General features: G+C 40.6%; 1 protein-coding gene across 1 annotated transcript in view; it reads right to left on the bottom strand.

Moving 5' to 3' along the window:
- Positions 1–21730, bottom strand: part of OTUD7B (OTU deubiquitinase 7B) — a 54369-nt gene extending 32639 nt beyond the window's left edge. The window contains exon 1 of the mRNA XM_047784777.1: positions 21399–21730. The gene's annotated coding sequence lies outside the window, so the exon portion shown is untranslated. The remainder of the gene's footprint in view (positions 1–21398) is intronic.
- Positions 21731–25749: the final 4019 nt, after the last annotated feature.

The raw sequence follows: 25749 nt of genomic DNA, 5'->3' as shown, positions 1-25749 counted from the left end.
GTGTCAGAATAATATTTAACTATTTTTTCAAGAGTTTCTAGTTTTTGTTGTTTGTTTTTGGCTGCACCCACAGCATGCAGAAGTTCTCAGGCCAGGGACTGAACCAATATCACAGCAGTGACCTTCATCACAGCAGTAACACCAGCAGATCCTTAACCCTCTGATCCACCAGGGAACTAGTTTTTTATCAGGCCTATAAGAAGCAAAGCAAATTTCTAAGAGACAAATCCCATTAATAGCCAAATGCTAATATACAAATGAGAGAGAAGTTCACAGAGAACTCCTTATGAACTGGCATTTATCTTTTCAGTGCTACTGATAAAAGACTTCCTGGATTACAGTTATTTGGGAAATTTAATAATTTGGAAGGCTTGTACAATGGAAGTGACCTTTGGAAAAATAAGGGCAGAGAAAGTCTATTATTATAATATTGGCACAACAAGAATAACTTCAATAGAAACAGGAATCATGTTAATGTTTATTTTTTTTAGATCCAGACCAGTATGTCTATTTGCCACACAATGAATTTTTTTCTCCTTCCTTCAGCTAAGGTCAAAGATAGCCCAAGGTTTGATTCTCAGTAAATTCAACTTTTAAAAGAACAGCCCCTGTAAAAACAAAAGTTCTACTTGAGCCCTTAAAAATATTTTGATTACTAAACTTTTGACACGAGGGGAAAATAAATATTACAAACCAATAGAGGATAGTCTAACAGCAAAATACACTGTTTCTCTAGAATCAACCCTCAAACATTCAGTAGCTGACAACCTTCTCTCCACTTGTTGATTCCTAACTGTTGGTCATTTCACTATCAATGACAGAACTTCCAGAGAAGAAATAGCAAAAAGGAAGAAAATCCCTATTACACTATCTGCAATTAGCTATCCACAGGAAATTCACTTGGTCAATTTCTTCAGCATACATATACTAATTTTTATAAAAGCTTCAAATGACTAGAAGAATTTGCCTGTTATAAAATGATATAATTCAGTTCAAAGAAAGACACTTTTTATTACTACTATCATTATTTTTTAATTCTCCACCCGTAAGTTTCACTGTTTCATCTTTCCTGGCTACATCTAAACCTCATTTGAACTCCCTCAGGACGTGAAATACTTGCTGGCACTCGCTGCTATTATATATTGCCTTGTCATATTAGTTGGCCTTCCTGATACTTACCTAGCCAATTTGACTATCAGTCATTCACTCAAAATTTACCAAGCTGGGTCAAGCACCTCCAAGGCACTCCAATCAGATGTGAGAAATCTAAACAAGTTTTTAGTGCCAGTGGCATAGGAAGAGGTATGAGCACTCAGTTTACATGAATGGGTTAGGGAAGTTTCTCAAACTGAGTCTTTAAGATTTGTAAGATCTCATCAGGCTTGAGGACAAAATACATTCTAGACAGAATTACGGTCCTTGAGATTGGCACCTTTCTTTTGTACTTTTAAAAATTCTAAACAAGCCTAAAAAACTGCTTGGCACATAGGAGATGCCTAACAAATATTTATGGTTCTAAATTACTCATGGTAGCCCATGCCTGTGGATAACTGAGAGTTAATCTGTACCTAAAATAGGCTTGTGAATTATTTAGGGGTTTCCAGTGTCTCCATTCACCCCATAGATATGTATAATCAAGATTTTTATGAACAAATATACATGTACAGCTGACTGTTCACTAGTAGCTTCTCTTTTGTTGTCATTTTTTTGTTTTTAAAGCACTTTCACAAATATGGCCTCATTTAATAAAAATTTTTAAAATTAAACACTCTGAGATTTCTAGTCCCCTCTTTTTTCAGTGGAAAACATATACAGAGAGAAATTTACAAAACTGCTAAGTGATACCCAGATAGCAAGGAACAGGAACCTATATATTCTGAATCCAAGTACAAGGTTCATATCGGTTCTTCAGGATTTATAGCAAAATCAAATCCATCTAGCTATGCAAAGTGCTCAGGCTGGAGAACTCTTTAATACTTTGTTTTTAAAAAACACTACCCACACGCACAGTTTGCTAGCCACCACCACCCTCCCCAATCCCCACCAACCCTACTAACACACACATAATTCTATTTCCAGGTTAGCATTAAGAAGGAGAAACTCCAACCCAGGGTATCCTGAGCATTATCTGGGTCTCTTTCATTTGTACAGGTTGTGCCTTTTGTGGTAATAATTTCTCTTTTAAAAGTAACCAAGCCTTTTATATTTATGCACATAAAACTAGTTACGAACATATACTACAATCTGACAAGTCTAGTCTACCTAGGAATATAGGCTATACAATTCCATTATTTACATAAATAGAAGGTCTTATGTGGAACAAGGCTGGTGATAAGGAACAGAAAGTCGGTCTGTTTTCCTTGTTTGGCACTTCAGAATTAATTGTGGACTTTAGAACTAGGACATCAGAGATCATTTTATTCCATACCCTCAAGTTACAGATGAGAACACTGAGAACCAGGTGAATGAGATTAACTGACTTGCTCAAAGCCACACAGCTGACTAGTGAGAAAAATTGTGTGTATAACATGAATCTGTTAACTTCCATTCCAGTAATCTTTACTTGACTTCACATATATGATAACTTTCAATTATACATGTAATCCCCTTTGTGGATTTACCTATGAAAACCTCCTTTCCTCCTGCCACCCAGCTAAATCTTTTATGTCTACAGATGTGTATCAAAGAAAAATAGGTGTACTTAGGAAATTTAATCTCTTAAGCAACCATATTAAAGAAGGGAAATCATCTATAAAGAAAATCATGAAGACATGCTCAAACCAAATCATCATTTTTGTTTTGCCTATGACCACTAACAACAGGAATTGGATTAGAAAATACTGTATTCTAAAGTTTGTAAAATTTAAGTTTTATAAAATTATGTGTGACATAGAGGTTTTTCTTTTTCTTTCCTATTGACAGTCTGAAGTTATACTTCTCATGTTATTAAGAAATCATAGCAGTAACTAAATTTTGAACAGAATAAAATACAAATAAAAATCAAGAGAAATAAAGCACCAACTTTTAATATATTACTTCTCCTTGTCCAAAAGTGTAAAATGCCTGGAAAGCATCAAAGCAATCACTTTCCTCATACCCACATTTATTCATGTTTATTTGTGGGGAAGCTACATTTATTTCTTCTTCCTCTTAGGAAGGGCTATCACCAGCACAGCTGCACTGAGGTCAAACAATTCTCCCCTAACGAAAACCTTAACTTTCTGACTTAATCATTCAAAAAGTACTTATTAAATAAGGACCCACTCAGTGCCAGACAGTCTCCTAAGTGAAGGAGAAACATCATGAGTCGACTAATAAGGCATCATTCCTGCTTTCTCTAAGTTCATCTATTGGGTTGATTCCAGAGAAAACTCCAGATGGGTATTAACGAACTTCCTTTATTCAACAACAATTTACTGAGTGCCAGTCACTAGAGACACAAAAAGATGGCAAGGGAATTTTTTTTTTTTTTTTTGGTCTTTTTCCCATTTCTTGGGCTGCTCCTGCAGCAGATGGAGGTTCCCAGGCTAGGGGTCTAATTGGAGCTGTAGCCACCAGCCTAGCCAGAGCCACAGCAACATGGGATCCGAGCTGCGTCTGCAACCTACACCACAGCTCATGGCAACTCCGGATCCTTAACCCACTGAGCAAGGCCAGGGACCAAACACAAAATCTCGTGGTTCCTAGTCGGATTCGTTAACCACTGCGCCAAGACGGGAACTCCGGGAATTTTTTAAAGTAAGAAGTCTTTTCAAAATTTACTAAACAGGGGAGTTCCCTTCGTGGCGCAGTGGTTAACGAATCCGACTAGGAACCATGAGGTTGAAGGTTCGGTCCCTGCCCTTGCTCAGTGGGTTGACGATCCGGCGTTGCCGTGAGCTGTGGTGTACGTTGCAGACATGGCTCGGATCCCATGTTGCTGTGGCTCTGGCGTAGGCCGGTGGCTACAGCTCCGATTGGACCCCTAGCCTGGGAACCTCCATATGCCACGGGAGCGGCCCAAGAAATAGCAAAAAAAAAAGGAAGAAAAAGACAAAAAAAAATTTACTAAACAACTTGCTCTTTTAGATTATTAAAGCCACACGTTCTTCCCCAAGAACACCAATCATCAGAAGCTGAATTTAAAGGCTTTTGATGATAACACTTAACCAAATATTTTGTTCAAAGGCATTGTTTTCTCAATCTTCTTACTTCGGGAGGCCAGACAGATACTATCCTCAACCAATTTTTGTTATTTATTATAAGATCCACAATACAGGAATGTGCTTGATCTTACCAACAAATTGGAATGAGTTGTTTCCTATGCAGACAGACGCTTCCAGTAAAAGGTACTACAAGCCTCTAAGGTCAAACAGATGACAAATCTTGTTAAACTTTCTTGCCACTACAGAGTACATCAAAGTAGCACAGGCAACCCTTCACAGTGACATAGCACCAGGCCAGGATTTCAGGGTGACGGGTCTCTGCTTTTCCTTCTCCCTTCCACAAAAAGTACAAAAGGTATCAATCGGTACACAAGTCATCTGACAAATATCCCACTATCCTCTGGGATTTTCTCCTTGAAATTAATCCAGGAAACTAACCCTTGTAAGAAGGCAACCTATCCGATTAATATTTTTAATGGTATTATTGATGGTGGTGGTAGTGGTGATAACAACTGCTAGCTTTGCAGTTCACGAAACACTTCCAAATATATCATCTTATATGTTATATAAGATATATTATTAAATATACTATTTACTGAAAAAAAATGGAGAGACGATAAAAGGAAATACCATAAGCAACTATCTCAAAAATCAAAAGTCAAACCAAGTTTAACTGGAAATGAAAAGCAAGCATGTTTAATTCTACCAAAGGGTCAAAAAGTTATTTCTATCACAAAAGCATAGGAATGACTCTAGCAAAACAACATGACACATTTCTCCTTAAATTCTAGGCTTAATTGATTCAATTTATAAATGCTAAGACCATAGTCTCAGCAAGAATATGATATTATAAATTTCTGTTACCCCAATCCTGCTTCCAAATGCTTTACCCATAGTTAAAGGCTCAACAAATATTCTTGTAAAGAAGGAATGCTAATGATGAGGAAGCTCCCCTAGAAAAAACAAACTGACACCACTCAGCCTTCAGGAATCTTTTTAAGATTTAACTAACATTTACGTCCACCAATCGAGTACCAGGCTAGCCACATTCACATAACCTCATGGGCCATGCCCAGATCCTCCTGGAATCCAAATACTAAACTGACTGGATCCCTAATACGAAAGAGTTCTAACACTTTCAACCTTGATCCCACCTGATTAATCCCTAGAATTTAATTCCTACTGGAATTTGGCTCCTCACTCTCACAGACTTAAGCATCTTTTAATGCTTTCTACTAAATAATGCTCATGAAAAAAAAAAATCCTTGTGTCTGTTTTTAAGCTTGTAACTCCAAAACACCACTCATTCCAGATAGGGCACATTGTGATAATGGCCATAACCTAAAATAAGTACTCTCTTGAATCACGCTTGCTAAAAAATAAACCTAGAATGCTAACAAAACTGAATTTCAGCTGCGCAGAAGATATTGAATTTGAATAGTCTTCCCAACCTCGAGAATATTTAGTCCTCCAAATATAGAAAGTATTCTCTATTTGAATGAACTGTGGAAAGCAAGTATGACCCAAGAGTCATATAACTCATCAGAAAGAACCAGGGGAAAAAGACAAAAATTGTTCCAACTGGCATGACCACATTACAATGTTAACAACACATTACTCATCATTGTGCTACAAGAAAGAACTTGCAAGTGGGCAAGGAAGCCAAGGAAACAAACAAAACTCTCCCAGTCCTCAAAGCACAAACACCTTCAAATGCCAAAGCAGGTCACACTGTCCAGTTGATACACAGATATGAATGGGAACAGAGGGAATGGGAAGGGGAGAGAGGAAAAGAGGAAAAGCACTACTGTGCAAATGTGTTTGCCAGCACTAAGGCAGATTTTTTTCTTGAATTCATCAAGAACCTTTTTAAGGAGTTCCCATAGTGGCTCAGTGGAAACCAATGACTAGGAACCGTGAGGTTCCGGGTTCGATCCCTGGCCTTGCTCAGTGGGTTAAGGATCTGGAGTTGCCGTGAGCTGTGGTATAGGTCGCAGATGTGACTCAGATCTGGCGTTGCTGTGGCTCTGGCGTAGGCCGGCGGCTACAGCTCCAATTAGACCCCTAGCCTGGGAACCTCCATATGCCACAGGTGCGGCTCTCAAAAAGCCAAAAAAAAAAAAAAAAAAAACCCAACCTTTTTAAAAAGAGGAGTTTCCGTCATGGCTCAGTGGTTAGCGAATCCGACTAGGAACCATGAGGTTTGAGGTTCGATCCCTAGCCTTGCTCAGTGGGTTAAGGATCTGGTGTTGCCATGAGCTGTGGTGTAGGTTGCAGACGTGGCTCGGATTTGACGTTGCTGTGGTTCTGGCATAGGCTGGCGGCTACAGCTCCGATTAGATCCCTAGCCTGGGAACCTCCATATGCCGCAGATGCAGCCCTAGAAAGAAAAAAGAAAAGAAAAGCAATACTAAGGGAACCCACTTATTTATATAACTTGATTTACTTAATTACAGATAACATATAATATATGTGAAGAGCAACACAGTATAATAATGGTTGAAGACATTCCTTTGGAATCCATCAGATCTCCATCTAAATCGTAGCTCTGTCACTTTCTTGCTATGTGACCTTGGGCAAGTTGTTTAACTTCTCTATGCCTTAGCAGGGACCTCATCTGATATTTATTATGATATCCCTCAGCATCTTAAACATACCTAAATATTCTGACAAATTAATAGTTTAATAACATAGTGATAAGTATTTTAGATAAATTATCTCCAAGCAGGTATAAGAGAATCTAACTTGGGAACTGTTATCATTAAATGCAGTGCTATATAAAGCACTTAGTACAATTCAAGGTAGAGTCTCACTATTAAATAGTAAGGTTTTCTTCCCTTTATTCTCTAGCCAGGTCAGAAGAGTCACGGCAAGGATTAAGATTAGATAAAAATTGTAGAAGCCAAGCATTGGAATGTGTTTACTACTAGAGACCTAGTATAAAATCTAAGAATATTTTATTTTGGCTTATGAAATTATTTAAACAGTGCCAGACTCATATAGTAGATATATAATAAGTGCTGGTTGATCCAGAAAATGCTACTTTGAGTCTGCAGGTATCTGTTACCAGATAGATAAAAGCCAGGTAAAAAGGAAAAAAGGGGGTATGAGTCACATCTTAAATATACCTGACTACATATTTAAAAACCAAATATAAACAATTTTTAGAAAGCTAGACAATTCTCTAAAAAACATACCATTAGCAAAAATACTCCATTGATTCACAATATTTACTGCCCTTCTTAGGTAATAAGATCTATATAAATAAACTGTTCTTAACTGCTGACAGGGTAAATAGGCTGGAAAGATTTGGGTCCAAAATTCTCCTCCTCCCTTTACTCCAAAAACACTAATGGGGCCTTTGAGGCTGCTTCACCTACAGTGTGTAGCCAAAGCAACCTATCTACATGCAGGGAGAAGGACTATTTTATCTTCAAAATTGGGGTCAGAGAGTATATGCAATTAAGTCCAAAAATCTGCAGGAATCTTCTTCCTCGACTATAAAGAACTGAAACTCAGAAGATGACAGTTCTAAGAAACCCAAGTCACTGTTATACTATGAGCCTGATAGAAGTATACACATTTAGTGCCTAAATATAAGAAAAACCTATGCAGAACTGAAACAGCTTGTGGTTAAACCTCATCATAATGTGGTCATCAACTTCCCATTTCACTTCCAGGCATTTGCTCTGTGTTTTTAACCACTAGACCCACCTCCTCTTAAGCACTATGATATAGAAGAAGGAGCACCGAACAACACTCAAAAGAATGGGCTCGGGGAGTTCCCGTCGTGGCGCAGTGGTTAACGAATCCGACTGGGAACCATGAGGTTGCGGGTTCGGTCCCTGCCCTTGCTCAGTGGGTTAAAGATCCGGTGTTGCTGTGAGCTGTGGTGTAGGCTGCAGACGCAGCTCGGATCCCGCGTTGCTGTTGCTGTGGCTCTGGCGTAGGCCGGTGGCTACAGCTCCGATTCAACCCCTAGCCTGGGAACCTCCATATGCCACGGGAGCGGCCCAAGAAATAGCAACAACAACAACAACAACAAAAAAAAAGAATAGGCTCAACACCAAGTTCCACTACCTACAAGGGAGGCAAATAAGGCATTTAAACTCTCTGTATTCAGTATTACCTGAATGTTGGATTAGACTCAGTGCTCATTTCCACCAGGGCATCCCTTTGGAGTACATGAATCGGAAACCAATCGAACCCAGCTCCCTACTGCTATAACCCAGATTGAAAACATGTGCATTGTTCTTATCTATCCCTTTCCCAAAAAAGCAGTTACCAAATTCTGTTTCATTTTCTTCAAATCACTTGAATTTCTCCCCTTTCTCCATTACCAGCATCCTTGTAGAGATTTTTCTGAGACTATTATAATGGTCCCCTAACTGCTCTCTCTGCCTCCATGTCACATCACACAGCCGAATCAATTTTCCTAAAATACTAATTTATATACACAATTCCCCTGTTCAGGGATTTTTTACTGGAGGATAAACCAAACTCCTCTGCCTGAGATTTAAGGCCCTCTTCAATTTAAATAACTCTCCAACTTTACTAATCTCATTGCTCTCCTAGGTGAAACACTATGAGAGAATCTACATGTGCTGCCTCCTCAAACAAGATGGGCTCAGCTCACTGATCTCATGCCTTGAATGTTTCCCCTCTATACGTATCAAATCTTCTCTCTTTTCTAAGGCCTAGATTATTCGAAGGGTAAAAAACTTTCCCTACGTACGCCCTCTAAATTTCTGTATAACTCCATATAACTGTACCCCTCACTTGACACTTAATACCCATGACTTTGTATTAGTATTTATCTTTTTATGCAAACATTCAGTCTTCATAACTAATTACTATGTTCTTGATAATGTTAACTCTCTATACCTGAGGCCTAACTTTTCAGAGGGCAGATATCCAATAAAATGCTGTTGCCAATGGTAACCACTGCTGTGAACAAGTCATTTAAATATTCTGGGACTCATTTTCCTTGCCCCAAAAATGACAATATGTAAATTCCCTTTCCATTCTAAAATGCTATGTGACAGTATACACAATACTACCTACCCTGTATTGTTTCTTGTATTTCTTTTTTTATAAATATGTGTATATATATATGTATATAAAACCATGTCCTATTTTTACCCAGAATATAAATTCCCAAGGGGTCCATTCTCCTACTATTTGTTTAGTTTATTCACTGGGTAACACTTTCTTGGCATCTCCTTAGAGCATCTTGTCCAAATTCCAATACACAGCAGGTGTTCAGTAGAAAGGAATTTATAGTCTCAGCCAAGCAGCAAACATCAAGGGAAATTTCTGTAGATGAATTTTTTTGATCTTAATTTCCATAATGAACTAGCATATTAAAAAAATTTACAAAGATGATGTGAGAGAGAAGGAACTTAATGTTAAAATGAGAGGTCACCTTGTGCCAAATAGCTAGGCATTTATTTTAGGCAACCAAAGAAGTTAGGATGCATGCAGCAAATCTTAAGTCTAATTTTCAAATTCTGCTTTCAGAATTCTGAAGAGTATGGGACGTCTCTATCCCTGGTCGGTAAACAGGGACCAGTGTTCTTCATATCATATAATCTTGTCCTTATTACTGATGGAAAATTTCAGAAAACAGAGTCTAAACACTCAGCCAGGTAGGCTCCCAGTTCAAAGACAAAAGCAAATACTAACAAGGGAACTTATCATAAGAGCAGGAAAGTTTGTCAAACAGATTAAGCACTTGTTGTCTAAAATATTTTTGTTAGTAACATTATATTTTCTCATTGTCTTGCCTCCGTTCCATACATGGGACTATCTTCATGTAAATATCAAGACTTACTTATTCTAAAGCCTCAGAATTCTTTTCTTTTCCTTTGAAGTCAGTTATTAGTGATTCTAAAAGCACAGTAGAACTCATTTAAAATGACTCTGACGTTTCAAAGAGTTTGATTTTAGAACACAAAGCTAACACTTTCAAAGCTGGCATCTATATATAATGTCCTCCAGGTAGGTATGTGGCCTGGATACAACTTTGATCTAGTTAAGGTACAAGGTTTATAAAGAATTTTAAGCCAGGTTTTGAACGATGAGAGGAAACAGACTCTTTAAATTTTTATACCTATTCCTTTTTTTTCCACTCCTGCTCCTTAATCCTACTCTGTAACATCTGCTAACTCCTGCTAGCTATTCTGTTTCTTTGCTCTTTCCCCTGACTTCTGCATTCCTCTTCCCTCTTACCCTAAGAACCCTTTGGGGAGCCATAAGGTAAGAATCTGGTGCCAGGACCTAGAGCTCTTACCCTCTTTCCTGTTAGGTCTCCAAATAAAATCAAGGGCCACAAGGAATTTTCTCTTTCATGGTTTTTCCTACCACCAGACCTCCTTTATCAAGAGAAGGAGACATGAGGCTGGCAGGAAAAGATAGTGCAGGAGTCATTTATTCAAAGGAACTATAAGCTCATTAAAGCCAACTTTGATCAATTATATGCAGCTAGTGACAGCAAAAGTTTTAATCTCAGGCTTATCTCCCAGTACTCTGGCCTTCAACCCCCCCACATTTCCCCCATTACCTTACCAAATATATCAATGTGTGCTGAGAAATAGGAACATTTTATCAAAAATTTGAGCTAAAAGATAATCACAAAAGAAAACTGACTGCAGGAGTTCCCGTCGTGGCGCAGTGGTTAACGAATCCGACTAGGAACCATGAGGTTGCGGGTTCGGTCCCTGCCCTTGCTCAGTGGGTTAACGATCCGGCGTTGCCGTGAGCTGTGGTGTAGGTTGCAGACGCGGCTCGGATCCAGCGTTGCTGTGGCTCTGGCGTAGGCCGGTGGCTACAGCTCCGATTCGACCCCTAGCCTGGGAACCTCCATATGCCGCGGGAGCGGCCCAAAGAAATAGCAAAAAGACAAAAAAAAAGAAAACTGACTACAAATTAAAGTTCAGAAATGCTTTTCAGAATTATAAATAAATTTGGGATACTCCACTGCAAAAAGGTCTGTGATAATGTTCCTCAGAATCCCAGTAGGAAATCAAAATCTGACATATTAAGTTTAACCATGGTTTAAGTTTAAGCAATAACCATTAAACATAAGTTTAAGCAAGAACCACTGAACATAATAACATTAAACATAATAACTGTTTAACATAAACATAGGTTTAAGCAATAACATTACTGATATCTAACTTATTTTACTTATAAAACTGCAGTTTCATTATAGTTCAACTTAATGTTTAATTTCTTCCTGGTGGGGGAGGGAAGAGCTTCTGAGTGTCCCAAACAATGTTATATTGGTACTACACACTGCAGAATTAAAAGCTTGAAATATTCTGCTGAGATACAATTTGGTCTCATCAATAAAAAGGAAGATGCTGTCAATATGTACCTATATGTGAACAAATGTGTACATTAATTAGGCTTTTTTTTAAGAGGCCAAAGAATTCCTGGTTCTCATCAGCACTTATTAAGTAAACAGACAGGCTGCTTTTTCTCAACCCCAATATAAATCTCCAGTGGCGGTGTCAAGACCTTGATGACAATAGCAGAATTTGATAGCTAGTGAAATGAGTCTGGCCACTGGAGCACACTGCCTCAAATGCCATCAGAATCAATTCCCAGGAGTTTCCTCATTGGGATGATATCACCGATCAATTTCCATTTCATTTGTCAGGGAATGTTTGCTCTCCTCTCCTACAGGAAGTTCATCCCGACTGCTCTCAGCATTTATGTGCATTTTTATATAATTTTCAGTGCTGAATGTTTGTTCCTTTATAAGCTTTATTATTCATAAGGGCCACTATATTGCTTACAATTAAACTAACAATTCACCAACTCAAAGAACTGTCTTTATTTTCTTATTCATTAATTAACCATTTAGTCATTAGTAGTTACTAAATGCTTACTATGTTTAAGTTACTGTGGCATGCCCATGAAGAATACAAAGATAAAAGAATCCACTTATCTGCTTTCAAGGAGCTCACGGTATAGCAGAAAAGGCATGCCAAAGACATAAATAAACTAAAATACAAGAATATACAACCACCACCAGACCAGTACCAATAAAATGATAGGTGGATTCGGAAGTGGGAAAGATCATACCCTGTTAGAGAAAAAAAAAAAAAACTCAGTAAAGTTTTTGTGGAAGAGAGGGTTTAAACTGGGACTTTGATGGGTAGGATTATTTCACAAGGCAATAAGGGAGGAAAGCAGAGGAAACAGGCTTAAAGATTAGGTGATTAAATGAACTAGATCTACAGGAGACAAATCTGAAAAACAATGTTGAGAAAATGCTGCAAAAAAACACAGGCAGTATGACTCTACTTATGATTTCAAAACAAAATTATACATTTTTGTGTATGTATTACATACTTTTTAAAAAGTATAAAACATGAAATGGAATGATACATACCAATTCAAGCCAGTAGTCATTTCCCAAGAATGAGGAAGGGGATAAAGATGCAGAGTAAGACTTTGGCTATATCTAATAACCTAACAGTTTATACCTTAAAGAGATATATCTTTAAAAAAAAGTGACAAAATGTTAATATCCATTAAATCTGTGTTGTGGTCCCAAAACTGTGTTAAGAGTTTTTCCCCTGAACTTTTCTCAATATTTAAAATATCTTATTATTTAAAATTTTTAAATTAAGAAAGGGCCAGCTGACTGGAAAAATAGGGGAGTCATTCACACAAAAATAATCAGGAGTTTAGGTTCCCCTACACTTTAAGGGAAAACTTGATTAGCTCAGTCTTAGATTGAAGAGGATCCCTCATATCCCTCACACAGTGTGCACAAATCCACTTAGAACAGAGTGGGGTAGGGGCTGACAAATATGGACAAGAAAGAAGTTTTTATTGTCACCCCAAATCAGATACCTGAGGGGATTGAGAACCACCTTCCCACATAACATACACGCCAGTGCAACCAAGTCATCTCCCCCAAAACAATGCCAAGGAAACTTCTAGCTACATAGGAATTCAGATAAAGACTCACTGTGATAGCTAGTCTGTGCCTCTTCTCGCCCCACCCTTCCTCCAAACACTCACAAACAAAAACAAAATGTACCCTTGCCCACTTGAGAAAGAATTAAGAATTGGCAGCTCTGCTAAAGTGGACAGTTTCCAATCCAAGGCCCTTTTCTGGAGAAGATGTTGATACAGCCCAGAGAAAGGAGTAAAGAAATCACAGTTCAGTTCAGTTTTGATGAAGGCTTATCAACAGAAGGTATCCACCCTTCTACATCTTCTATCCACCCCTCCTGTCCCAACTTCCCCAGGGGAATCTAAGGACCTCTAAGATGCCTGCTATCCTGTTTGCTCTTCTCCAGCAAAAAAGACTTAGGACACAAATTCCAAACTCTTACTTCACACTTTAAACCCAAACAATTTACTTTCACAAAAATCCAATGAAATTAAAAACATGGGGGAGATGGGAGTTTGGGGTTAGCAGATATAGGATGGATAAACAACAAGGTCCTACTGTATAACAGGGAACTATGTTCAATACCCTGTGATAAATCTTAATGGAAAAGAATATGAGAAATATACATATGCATAACTGAATCACTTTACTGTACAGCGGAAATTAACATGACACTGTAAATCAACCATAGTTCAAAGAAATTTTTTTTAAAAAACACGGGGGATAAAGATTTAGAATCCAAGTATAATAACAAATCTTGCTTTTTTAGATATACTTTTTGCAGGTGCCCAATTTATCCTAGCCTATTTCTTTGACCAAAGCTTCACTGGTACAATTTAAAACTAAGATTAAAAGCAAACAACTTGAAGGGAACTTAGCAAAAGCAATACACACATCTGCACACACAATAATACAAGTACCTTGACATTCTTCTAGAGCTGAATCATTATTGCTGAAGAATCCTAACATCCTATTCATTCCAGTCCAGGGCATCCACTGCCCCAGGTCAAAGTCTCTATTCCCTATGGTACTCTCAGGGCAGATCTTCCTCAATCAGACCTGAGAAAATACCACTACTCACTCTGGACTAGTAAAAAAGACAATGGAATGTAATGACAGAAGTCCCCATCTTCCAGCATGATACAGTGTGGCAGAATGAAACAAACACTGCGATAGGACCTGTGAGGGAATTCGAGAGGTAAGTTAACATTTATTAATCACCTATGACATTACAGCCACTGAAGACTGAAATCTAGAGCAAGCTTTACTTCTGTGATCCTGAGTAAATCTCACGTATTCCACTCGGAAATCAATGAGGGAGACTAACAAAGCATAACAGTCCTTCAAGTTCTCTGATTCCATGATTCTACAAACATGATCACTCAGCAACAACAAAGGGGTCACCGCTAAGCATAATAAAGTTATTTTAAAAGTCTTCTGCTTTGTCCCTCTCCAATCCACCCTCTATACACCATTGACAAAATAATCTTTCTAAAACACGAACCTTACTTTACCACCCAATGCTCAGAAACCCTTAAATGGCTCATCACTCAGTGCAACCCAAGATAAAGCTGTCCATGGTTGGCCTTACCTACTTCTCCAGCTTCATCTCTGCCTCCAACCCTCTCCTCCAGCCATAATAACTACTTAAAAGTTACCTGAAAAAGTCTGGCTGTTTTGTTCCTTTAAGCCTTTGTTCATGCTCTTTTCTCAGCCTGGAGTGTACTTCTCCTTCACATCTGTAGGGTATATCTTTAACTCATCTTTCAAGACTCAGCAAAAATGTCATCTCCTCTGGGAGGCACTTTCCAATCTCTGAATTCATGCCCAAGTCAGAACTGAGCTTTAGGCCCCCACTTTGCCCCCTACATACCCCTATCACAACATCTATCACACTTCATCTATCTGCCCACACAACTGCCCCCTCCCACTAGACCCATAAGCCCCTTATAGGCTGAGACCCTTTCTGACTCCTCTGCTTCCTCAGTGCCTCGGATGGTGCTTAGAAGGCAAGAGACACTCAATGGCTATTTGATGGAGCAGGGAGTAGAGGAATGAAAAACAGAAAAGGAGAAGGAAGAACTCAAGATGGCCTGAAGAGGGGAGAACAGTTAGTTTTTATCAGTACCACTAGCTCTGGCCTTCTGCTCTTTCCCTAAACTCTAGCCTTCAGAGAGCTTATTCATTCTCTTGGCTACAGCTCCACATCCATGCTGATGAAGTGCAAAACCACACTTTCAAGCATCATTAACCCCTACCTCTCCACCAGCTGGAGGCTCATCTCTAATAAATGGATCAGCTTTCACCTGGATATTCCACTGCCATTTTAAATCCAAAACATCTCAAACTGAATTCATCATATTTCCCTAGGAAATGAGGAAACCTCCCTAACTTCTTTTTTCTTCTCTCTCTCTCTTTTTTTTGGGGGGGAGGGGGCACACGCATGGTATACAAAAGTTCCCAGGCCAGGGATTGGACCCATGCCAGAGCAGTAACCCAAGCCATTGTAGTGACAATGCCAGATCCTAAACTGACTACACCACAGGAGAACTCCCCTCCCTAACTTCTTTATCTCTCTCAGTGTCCCAGGAATTTAGGCTTAAAATGCCATAGTTACTTACGTCTGATTAATCACTTTCCTTCATCTTCCACATCCAGTCCTCAGTGATCTCAATTTTTCCTTCACAATCTCTTTTTCACTCTTTCCTCTACTTATCCCACCCTCTACAACTCTAGCTCATGCCTCATCACCTCACACACCCCAGGTGCCAATCTCCCTTCCCTCCAAGCCAACCTATTTCCTACTATCATCATATTACAATCCTAATAAAAATTTCTCGGTGGTTCACTATTTTCCATCATTTAAAATCTAAACTCATAAGCCTGGCTTTTAAGACCCCCCTATAAACACAGCTCCTACCCAACCTAACCACCTTTGTTTTATCTATTCACTGCTTCTCAGGTCAGTCTCCTCACTGCCCCGAGAACAGCCCTAGTACACTGCTGTTTCCACAGTCTTGCTGGATCCCTCTCAGCTCCAAAATAAAATGATTTTGTTGTTGTTGTTGTTATTTGCTTCATCTTCATTTCTTGTACCTAATACAATTTTTTTTTTTTTCCTAAAGATCTGGAGTAAGTTACAATTCCTCTGTGACATCATTCAAAACTACCTGGGTACTCTCCTCCCAAAATAACTATGGTATGAGGTCTACACTCTGCAACTGATATACTTTCGCATTTAAAAATTTTCTCTGGCATAAAAGAGGCTCAACAGATATTCATTCCTTCCTGCGCCCCCTTACTCCCAACTGGACTGTAAATTCTTCCAGGGCACAAAACTGTCATTTTTCCTAATCCTACACACTATCTAGCATACAACTAAAATCATGGCAGGTCACTAGAAAGAAGTTTAGTAGACTCTCCTATCCCAAACTGTTTCTTATAGTATAAGGTATGAGATACAATACAAAAAAAAAAAAAAAAAGTCTAAAATAATCCAGAACTAAACTGTATACTAGATTCCTAATTTTTCCCACCTCAAATTTTAGCTCAGGAATACCACAGTCTCCTGACTTAGGTGGTAAATAATGATCCTGTGCCCATGACATCACAAGCACATAGTTTGGTAATGATTATGAGAAGGTGGGGGGTAGACAAGGATGAAGGAAAGCAAGTCAACTGAAAGAATAAGGCTGGGAGAACAGCTGTGTGTTTTTTGTTTGTTTACTTCTGAAATATGGACTCTTCTCCCCATTCCTTTTTAATTTTTTTTCCCCTTAAATTGGCCATATTTTCAAACAAGTTTACTTCAGGAGGAAAAATCTAATTGATTTTCAAAGGAGATAACATCTGAAGAGGCTTGACAAAACCCAAGTCCTTTGAAAACACCAGCTTAATCTTCAACAATGAAGTATCACGCACTAGGATTCTTCCAGATACTGTGAGTGAAGACTTATTCAAGCTGCAACATAGGCATCTTCTACCAACTGCTCTTAGGAATAGGGCAGACAGCCTGAAAGGCCACACTGGACCACACGGATTTTGAAAAGAAACTGGTCTTCATTAACACACTCAGCACAGCCCAGTCTTAATTACCTCGCATATGGAGTGTTCATCTTATGGATTTCTAAGGTAAAATCTTTAATTCAAGACTGACCGTTCTTTACCAACAGTGTATTTTCCTCACTATCAGGTAATTCAGGCTTAGAAATGGAAAGTCATCAGTATGACCCCCAAAACACTAAAACCAGTCTGGTTTTAAAAATAATGCATTTTTGGAGTTCCCATCGTGGCTCAGTGGTTAACGAATCCAACTAGGAACCATGAGGTTGCGGGTTCGGTCCCTGCCCTTGCTCAGCGGGTTAAGGATCTGGCGTTGCCATGAGCTGTGGTGTAGGTCACAGACGCAGCTTGGGTCGGACATTGCTGTGGCTGTGATGTAGGCCAGCAGCTACAGCTCTGATTCAACCCCTAGCCTGGGAGCCTCCATATGCCGCGGGAAGCGGCCCTAGAAAAGGCAAAAAGACAAAAAAAAATAAAAATAATGCATTTTCAAACCAAGAAATTTCTTAAGTCCTGAATCACCTAAACTAGTGCTCCCTACAATAGCAGAGATAACTGAAAGTTAAGTGCACTTGAAACATGACACTGTCCTTACCAAAAGCTCTTAAAGAGAATCCTGCCATCTTGTGACATCCCCACAGGTAGGTACAATGTGAGACAGGCACAAGCAGAGCTCAGCATAGTCAGTGAGGTGTGTGAATACAAAAACTTCTACAGGGAATCATATGTCTCCTGGCTGATCCCTTTAGGCCAGGATGGCCTAGAAGAAAAACAGGACAGTCACAATGTACTGGTGCCTGCATGACTCCTTGTCCCTGAGTTCCTGGACCAGAGGGCTCAATACTTCTTATTAAATCTATTCTTTGTTTAAGGACCTACAATGACTCTATTGACCCGTTCATCAACACCCAACAGAGTCTGGCCTCTGATTTCCCTCCACCCTTTTGCCTGCTCTACCCATGACTTGATCAACCCACATTCTCTCCAGTCATTCTCATTTATTCTCCCCACAAACACAACTTAGTCATTCATACCATCATTTCACACTGTACATTCTATATTCCCAGAAGATCTTTTATTTCCTTTTACTCCTAACACAGAATAACTATTTCATTTACTTGAATGTTCACACATATTATATAGATAAAGATGGAGAAGTAAATTGTCCAAGGTCACTTTAGTAAAAAACAGAACCACAACTTGAACTAAGGTCCATCTAACTCCATAGCCCATGTCTCATGACTCTAATCCACAGCCTCCTAAATCCATTTCATATCTGACTGACTCAGAAATCTTACCTAATTTACCTCATTCTTACTTTGTTACTTCGAGGTTTCTAGTCTTTATACTTCATCTGTAGCAGGTTAAACTTGGTTTTGTTTATGTTTTTCCCTAAATGTTAAAGCTTATAATAATAGCCTGCCTTCCCAGTTACATACTGCCTTCCCCAGCACCATCTTTGCCCCAAGGGCAAGAACACCTGTTTTTAGATCATTTATATCTCCCCAAAGCCTGTTACCGGAGCTTGGAGACTGCCTTATCCAGAGGAGTGTTCAATCATTATTTGGTAAGGATTTATTAATATTAATAGATGATTTATCATATTAAAAAAAACCCAATTCAGGCATTCATAATAAAATTGTCCTGCATCTACATTCCAGTTATATAGATTTTAATTATCTGCTTTATTAGGGGCTGTTAAGAAGATTCCACAGTCTGCCATTCCACAACTCCTAAGTATGCATAGGAAAGATACTGCTGAAGTCACACTTCAAAGCATTGTTTCACGATTTTTCCCTTGATGGGATCAATGTCTGGGGTAAGGAGAAGGGGTGCTCCCTTATAATGTCCTCTGTCAGCATACTTAGCATGCTTGAGACATTCAGCTCTAAAACTTTAACAAGTGGCACTTAGTGTCCCCATAATAACCAGAAAACTTATTTTTAATACAGAGTTCTTCCATCATAATTCACTTGGTTACATATGTTGAATCTCAAAATCCCAAACTAAGCTTTCTGAGAACTGGAACTAGTGGTGGGTTATTGGGCTGCCCTACACTTATTCTTAGATTTTATTCACTCCTTCAATTTCCATACCCACCCCCAACCCCTGGAATAACATACGTAGTTCAACTAGGGAAAGTTGCTAAATACAAATATAAACAGAATTTGCTAGACATCATCATTAATATTGGCACCAACCAACTCACAAATTAAAATAATTATCGACAGTCAACAGACTCTGGGATCCCAAAAGAAAAAGATTAAGGAAATAAAGCTTCAGGAGAATTTCCAAGCTGCTGGCAACATAACTACACCAAAGTCCAACTAACAGTTAACATTCATTACTGGTCAGCCTGCCTTATACAAGTCAGTAGACAGTCCTTTCTTTGGCAAAGGTTTACTTTTTTTTTCCCCACAAGGGAGTCTTTGGCATTAAATGAAAGGGTAAGTCAAAGCAAGCATCAACAACAACAAAAATAGTAGGAGTTTGGAAACTATCTTCCTTCCATCTTTCCTTCCTGCTTGAATACGTAATGTCCAAAGTGTGTATCTGTTCAGTTCTAAATTATTCATGTTAACGGATGATTATCGGTAGAAAGGTGCTGATAATCCAAACGGAAAAAAAAATCAAAAAATAGTCTATTTCAGTTTTGGAATATCTTTTCAACATATTTATCTTCTCAATTATTCCTAGTATGAGCCAATATTTGTATTCATTTGTAATCTCTAAGTACATAGTAACTGGCCACTAACTCAGGGAGGTGCTCCAAAGCATGCTGGGTAGCTAGTGGATATTAGAACAGACTGGCATTCGGCTTCCAGATGAGCAACACCATTTCATTTATTTTACAGTACTGTTCAGCTTTCAAAATATCAACAGACTAGCACAGCAGGTTGATTACTAAACTTGAAAAGAAAGGCTCAAAGAACAAAGAGGACAAAGAGTATAATTGTTTGCCTATAATGTATTCATTTGTAAATTATGCAAAGCAAATGTTTAATTACTAGTCTCATTCTCCCTAACCACCCAGCGTACATCCCGTTGTCTTCTCCATCCCATCAGGAATACAATCCCATTTACTGGGAAGGAAATTTTCTGGTTTTTAGATTAGCTACCTTTTTGGACTAGCCTTACCACTACCTCTTCTCTCTACTTTGTCCTTTCTCACTTTAGAAATAGGGTGAGAGACAAAGGGCGCCAGCGTCCTCCAAGATCTAAATACAAAGTATGAGAAGCCAAAGACTGAACAATTACCAGCTTCTATATTTTCTAAAAAGTATTTTATGCATATATGTACTAAAACGAAAAGTCCTGCTAATTTTTGTTTTTGCATTCATGAAAACTCCCTGAAGAGCTCGGGAGAATCTCAACATAAAATTTCACCAGTTTCTTTTAACTTAATTTTTATATCTGTACTGTGCCCAGAGAAGCAACCGAAGTTCTAGAGACAGACTACCAAGGCAGAGACGGAAAGAGGGGGTTAGAAAAAAAGAGAGAGGGAAAGAAAGAGGGAAATAGAGAGACTCAGAGCGCTGTTCCTTGTGAGCCGACAAGCTAAAAATACGCCGGCCCAGTAAACAAATCCCATTCCATCCCGACCAGAGCCACACCGTTAACCTAGTAATTATGAGAAGAGGAGTGAGATCACGCAGCCCCCGGCTTACTCATCATCAGCTTCTAAAGTTTCCATCGGGCTCACAGCAACTTTTCTTTTTTCTAAAGTTCATAAGCCTGCCGTAGAATCAGTCATTCTCCCTCCCTCCCTCTCACACTCACACACTCACACACACACACTTCTTTTTCGCTCCCTTCCTCCATTACTGGACGCACTTCAGTTTGGCTATCCTTAAGGGAGAACAAGCTTGTTTTCATTCTACTTTTATATTGAGACTTTAAAATGAACTTTATCCTACTATGGGAGTAGTAGCCTGCACTCCTAACCACCTTAAAAGTCCACCATCCCTCTCCGAAAGTCTAGCTGATAAGGGACGACCGTCCGAACTGCCCAGCAGTTGAGGAAGGGAGGCCAAGAATGGGGAAGGAGGGCTGGAACGCGGGACGCAGGTGAAAGGGAGGAGTAACGAGGGAAAGGTTGGGACGAAGCAAGGCACAGTAAGGGCGAGGAGGGGGTGCCGAGAGGAGAAGGCTCTGGGTGAAATATAATCAGAAAGAAGAGGGACCGTGGCGATCAGAGGGTCAGAGTTTGGGAGTCTGAAGAGGCGGGAGGGGCGGGGGCAGACGGGGGAAGGTGACAGGGAGGGGGGCTCCGTTACCCTCGCGACTCCCGGGGCAAGGCCCTAGGCCGGGGCGGAGCGCGGGGCCCGGCTGCCTCTCCTCATTCCACGGCTGTGACCCCGGGGTCCGGCCGGCCCCTCCCCCGACGACGATGGAGTCGGAGGCGGCGGCGGAGAATGCGACCGCGGTTGTTGCTCCGCACAGGATCAGGAGCTGGAGCCAGACGGGACTGATCCGGACTGGCCTCCCCCAGTGGCTTTTTGCCTGCTCCACACTCGGTCGCCACTCTGACTCCGGCGGCTGGTTCAGGATCGGTGGTTTTCGGCCGTCCGGCCGGAAACAAACGCCGGTTTCCGGCCGGAGCGGGTTGGTGGTGACACCCAAGCGGCCCCGGGCCTCCTGCGCCCCGCCTCGCCCCGCCCGGCCCCGCCCCTTGGGAGCCCCGCCCTTAGCGCCGCTCCCTCGGCCTAGGCCAGTTTGGCGCTTGCCCGGAGCGTGACCCTGTGTTTTCCTGGCGCGTGTTCCCAAAGCCCCTGGTCTGCAGAGTTCTTGAACCAGAGCTGGAGAGGTACAGGGTATACCCTCGAGACTTTGAGGTGGAGTCGTTTGGACACAGCCCTTTGGGAAGCAGAGAGAGGAGGGGTAGTTCTAGGAAGGTGAGAGGGATGAGAATACTTTAGAAGGAGAAGACTGAAATTCTAGTTACTCTACGCAATCACTCTGGACTGACCAGAGGGAAATGAACAACGCTTCTTCCAGACCCATCTCCACCCAGTTATGCACGCTTCATCTACTCATGAACTGAACATACCTTTCCCTATAAACACTCAATATTTATTTACTCGCCTAACGAGGATACCCTATTGACATTTCTGCCTTAGACTCTTAGCCCAATCAAAACGTTATGTAGTGCTTTTTTTGGTAATGCCTTTTAACAGCCTTGCAGCATAGTTCAATTCTCAAATACTAATTGAGTCCCTACTGTGTGCAAGGCACTGTGCTCATTGATACTGGGAACACAAAAATGATTAAGACAAAATCCCAGGCATCAAGGATCTTAACACTTTAGTAAAACGCATCAAACTATTACATAAGGCGGAACTCATATCAGTGCTGTGTGGGTTATAAAGACCTATGACTGTGAGAACATAACCTTTGTCTGACACACAGCAGACCTCCCATATTTGTTGAATGAATAAAGATTTGAAGAATGTGGACAGTTTCAAGTAAGAAGAGCCATTTCGTTAATACCTCTTTATAACAAACACAAAATGGGACCAGTCCCTGCTATAATCTGACCAAATAAATCCAAAATTTTAACTAATATTCCTCACATTGTGACAACTGGCTTGCATGTTCAAAATGTTTATTATCTAAATTGTGCCCCTTAGGCCTATTTAAAAGCAAATATTATAGTCAACTTTTCTGTCCCCTCATTAGATTCTGAAGTCCTCAGTTTCTAAAGGGAAGCCGTTTAGAATTACCCAGCTCAAGATAGAAAATTGACATCTGAAACAGGAAACTTCCTAGACAGCTATGTCTCTTGGGAATATCCTGAGTTTAGAGGTGAGGATTTAGGGCTGGGCCTAGGGTCATACCAAGGCCCAGCAGGTCAGAGTGCCTTGCATGAAGCATGCCCAGGATCAACAACATGGGTTGGCAGGCAGAGCCATTTGGTCTGGGCTTCAAGTATATGGGAACTACAAATTTTAGGTATTGTTCAGTGGCAAATTTGAGGAGGAGTAGAATGAGACTTGACCACCTAAATTAATTGTCACCAAACTCTGTTGATCACTTACACCCCTTGCCAGCTAAGTCTGAGGTGAGAGGAAAGGCCCACAGATAAGGAGCCTCAAAAATCCAAAGCTGGAGTTCCTGCTGTGGCGCAGTGGATTAAGAACCTGACTGCAATGGTTCAGGTCGGCGTAGAAGTATGGGTTTGATCCCTGGCCCTGTGCAGTGCGTTAAAGGATCCAGCTCAAATTCAGTCCCTGGCCCGGGAATTCCCATATGCCACAGGTGTGGACATTGAAAAAAAAAAAAAGAAATCTAAAACTGTCTTGTTTCATCAAGGCCGTCCCAGGACCAGGTTATGCCCATCCATTAACTATGTCTTTTTAGTTTTAACTCCACTACTGCAGGCTGATTAGAACCAGGTATGGAGTTCAAAGGCACTCTCCATCCTCAGTACAAGGCAGACTTTTACTTTTGGCAGTAACTACAAAAAGATTCCAAATTTGAAAGCTGGGCCAAGTTGCCGGTCAAGCCCATTTAAGTGACCACACTTTACAGGCTTGCCTGGAAATTTAGGGGCCAGGAAGTGATGGGGTTGCAGTTGCTTTGTGCCTGTTTCTTGCTCTGCCCATCCATCACTCATTGTTGTTTGTGCAGTTGCTCAATGGGCTGCTTGTTTTGGGTCAGCGCAGGCTGTGTGGGTAGCAGTGTGGTCAGCTGGGCTGGGAGCCAGGCCACCTGGGTTCTGGTCCCAGCTCAGCCAGCTCCTAATCCATTAAGTGACTCCCTATTCCTATGTGTCAGTTTCTCTGCCTAGAAACCGGGGACCTCTTCTGTAGTGATGTGCAGCCAGTCAGGCTGTCACTATTCCAAATGCTCAGAAGCAGCTGTCCAGTGTCATTGTCAGAAGGCAGAACACAGCTGATTATTTTTTGCCCACAGGTAGAAGAATAGTAAGGAAGGAAAGTAAAAGTAGCAGAGAAAACCCTACCGGTGTACCCAGGGCCACACACCCTCATCTGTCATTCAGTACAAAGTTCTTCTCCACCCTAAAGGCCTGTTTCTGTTTACTCATTTTTAACAATTCTAAGGGCTGCTCCAAGGAGCTCCCAGAGCTTTCACTTTGCTTTGGGCAAGATCAGGAAAAAAAAAAAAAAGAGCTTTGCCTTTCGGCAGAGAAACTAGAAGAAGAGATCATTTCAACACTGGGACTAATGGATAGAGTAGGGGGAAATGTTCAGAGAAAGCTATTTTGCAGCTAACCAGGAAAAAAAAACAAAAAACACCAGCAAATTGTTTGCATTTATATGCTTTTGTGGTAGAAAAGAAAACCAAACCAAAATAACTTCCGTTCCACTATCACCACTATAATTTAGACCAGTGGTTCTGTGGAGTTTTAAAAACTATATGCTGTATGTGCCTAGAAACCTCAGACAACTAACTCAGAAGTCTTGGGACTGAGGACCATGAATCTATTCTTTAAAAATATTTTTTAGGAGTTCCCGTCGTGGCGCAGTACTTAACGAATCCGACTAGGAACCATGAGGTTGCAGGTTCAGTCCCCGCCCTTGCTCAGTGGATTAACGATCCAGCGTTGCCGTGAGCTGTGGTGTAGGTCACAGACGCGGCTGGGATCCTGTGTTGCTGTGGCTCTGGCATAGGCCGGTGGCTACAGCTCCGATTAGACCCCTAGCCTAGGAATCTCCATATGCCGTGAGAGCGGCCCAAGAAATAGCAAAAAAAATATATATATATATTTTTGAGACTCTCCAAGTTCTTATAAAGTGAAACACTTTCCTATCCTATGACCCACCAATTCTACTCCTAGGTATTTACTCAATAGAAAGAAAAATGGATGTCCACAAAAAGCTTTTATGAATGTTCCTAACAGGATTATTCATAATAGGCCCAAACTGGAAATATCTCAAATATCTGACAGAAAAATGACAAATACATTAATTAAACAAAGGAATGTAATTTTCTTTTGCTTTTGCTTTTTAGAGCCACACCTGCGACATATGGAAGTTCCCAGGCTAGGGGTGAAATCGGAGCTGCAGCTGCCAGCCTGCACCACAGCCACAGCAATGCAGGACCTGAGCCACATCTGCGACACACACCGCACGCAGCTCCCGGCAACGCCAGAGCCACAGCAACGCGGGATCCGAGCAAGTCTGCAACCTACACCACAGTTCACAGCAACGCCAGACCCTTAACCCGCTGAGCAAGGCCAGGGATTGAACCCGCAACCTCATGGTTCCTAGTCAGATTCATTAACCACTGTGCCACGACGGGAACTCCCGGCAACGCCAGATTCTTAACCCACTGAGCGAGGCCAAGAATCAAACCTATGTCCTCATGGATGCTAGTCAGATTCGTTAACCACTGAGATGGGAACTCCAGGAATGTATTTTTAAAAGCAAACTCCCAGAGTTCCCAGTGGTTTAGTGAGTTAAGAACCCAATGTAATCTCCACAAGGATGCGGGTTCAATCCCTGGCTTCACTCAGTGGATTAAGAATCTGGTGTTACCACAGCTTCAGTGTAGGCTGCAGCTGCAGCTCTGATTCGACCCCTAGCCTGGGAACTCTGCGAGTGTGGCTGTAAAAGAGAAATGAACTCCCTTTTAAGCACAACACCATGGAGAAAACTCAAAATC

The sequence above is a fragment of the Phacochoerus africanus genome, chromosome 6 (assembly GCF_016906955.1).
Source record: "Phacochoerus africanus isolate WHEZ1 chromosome 6, ROS_Pafr_v1, whole genome shotgun sequence".
NCBI lineage: Eukaryota > Metazoa > Chordata > Mammalia > Artiodactyla > Suidae > Phacochoerus > Phacochoerus africanus.
The sequence above is the reverse complement of the archived record's forward strand: the minus strand, read 5'-3'. Positions and strand labels throughout refer to the sequence as shown.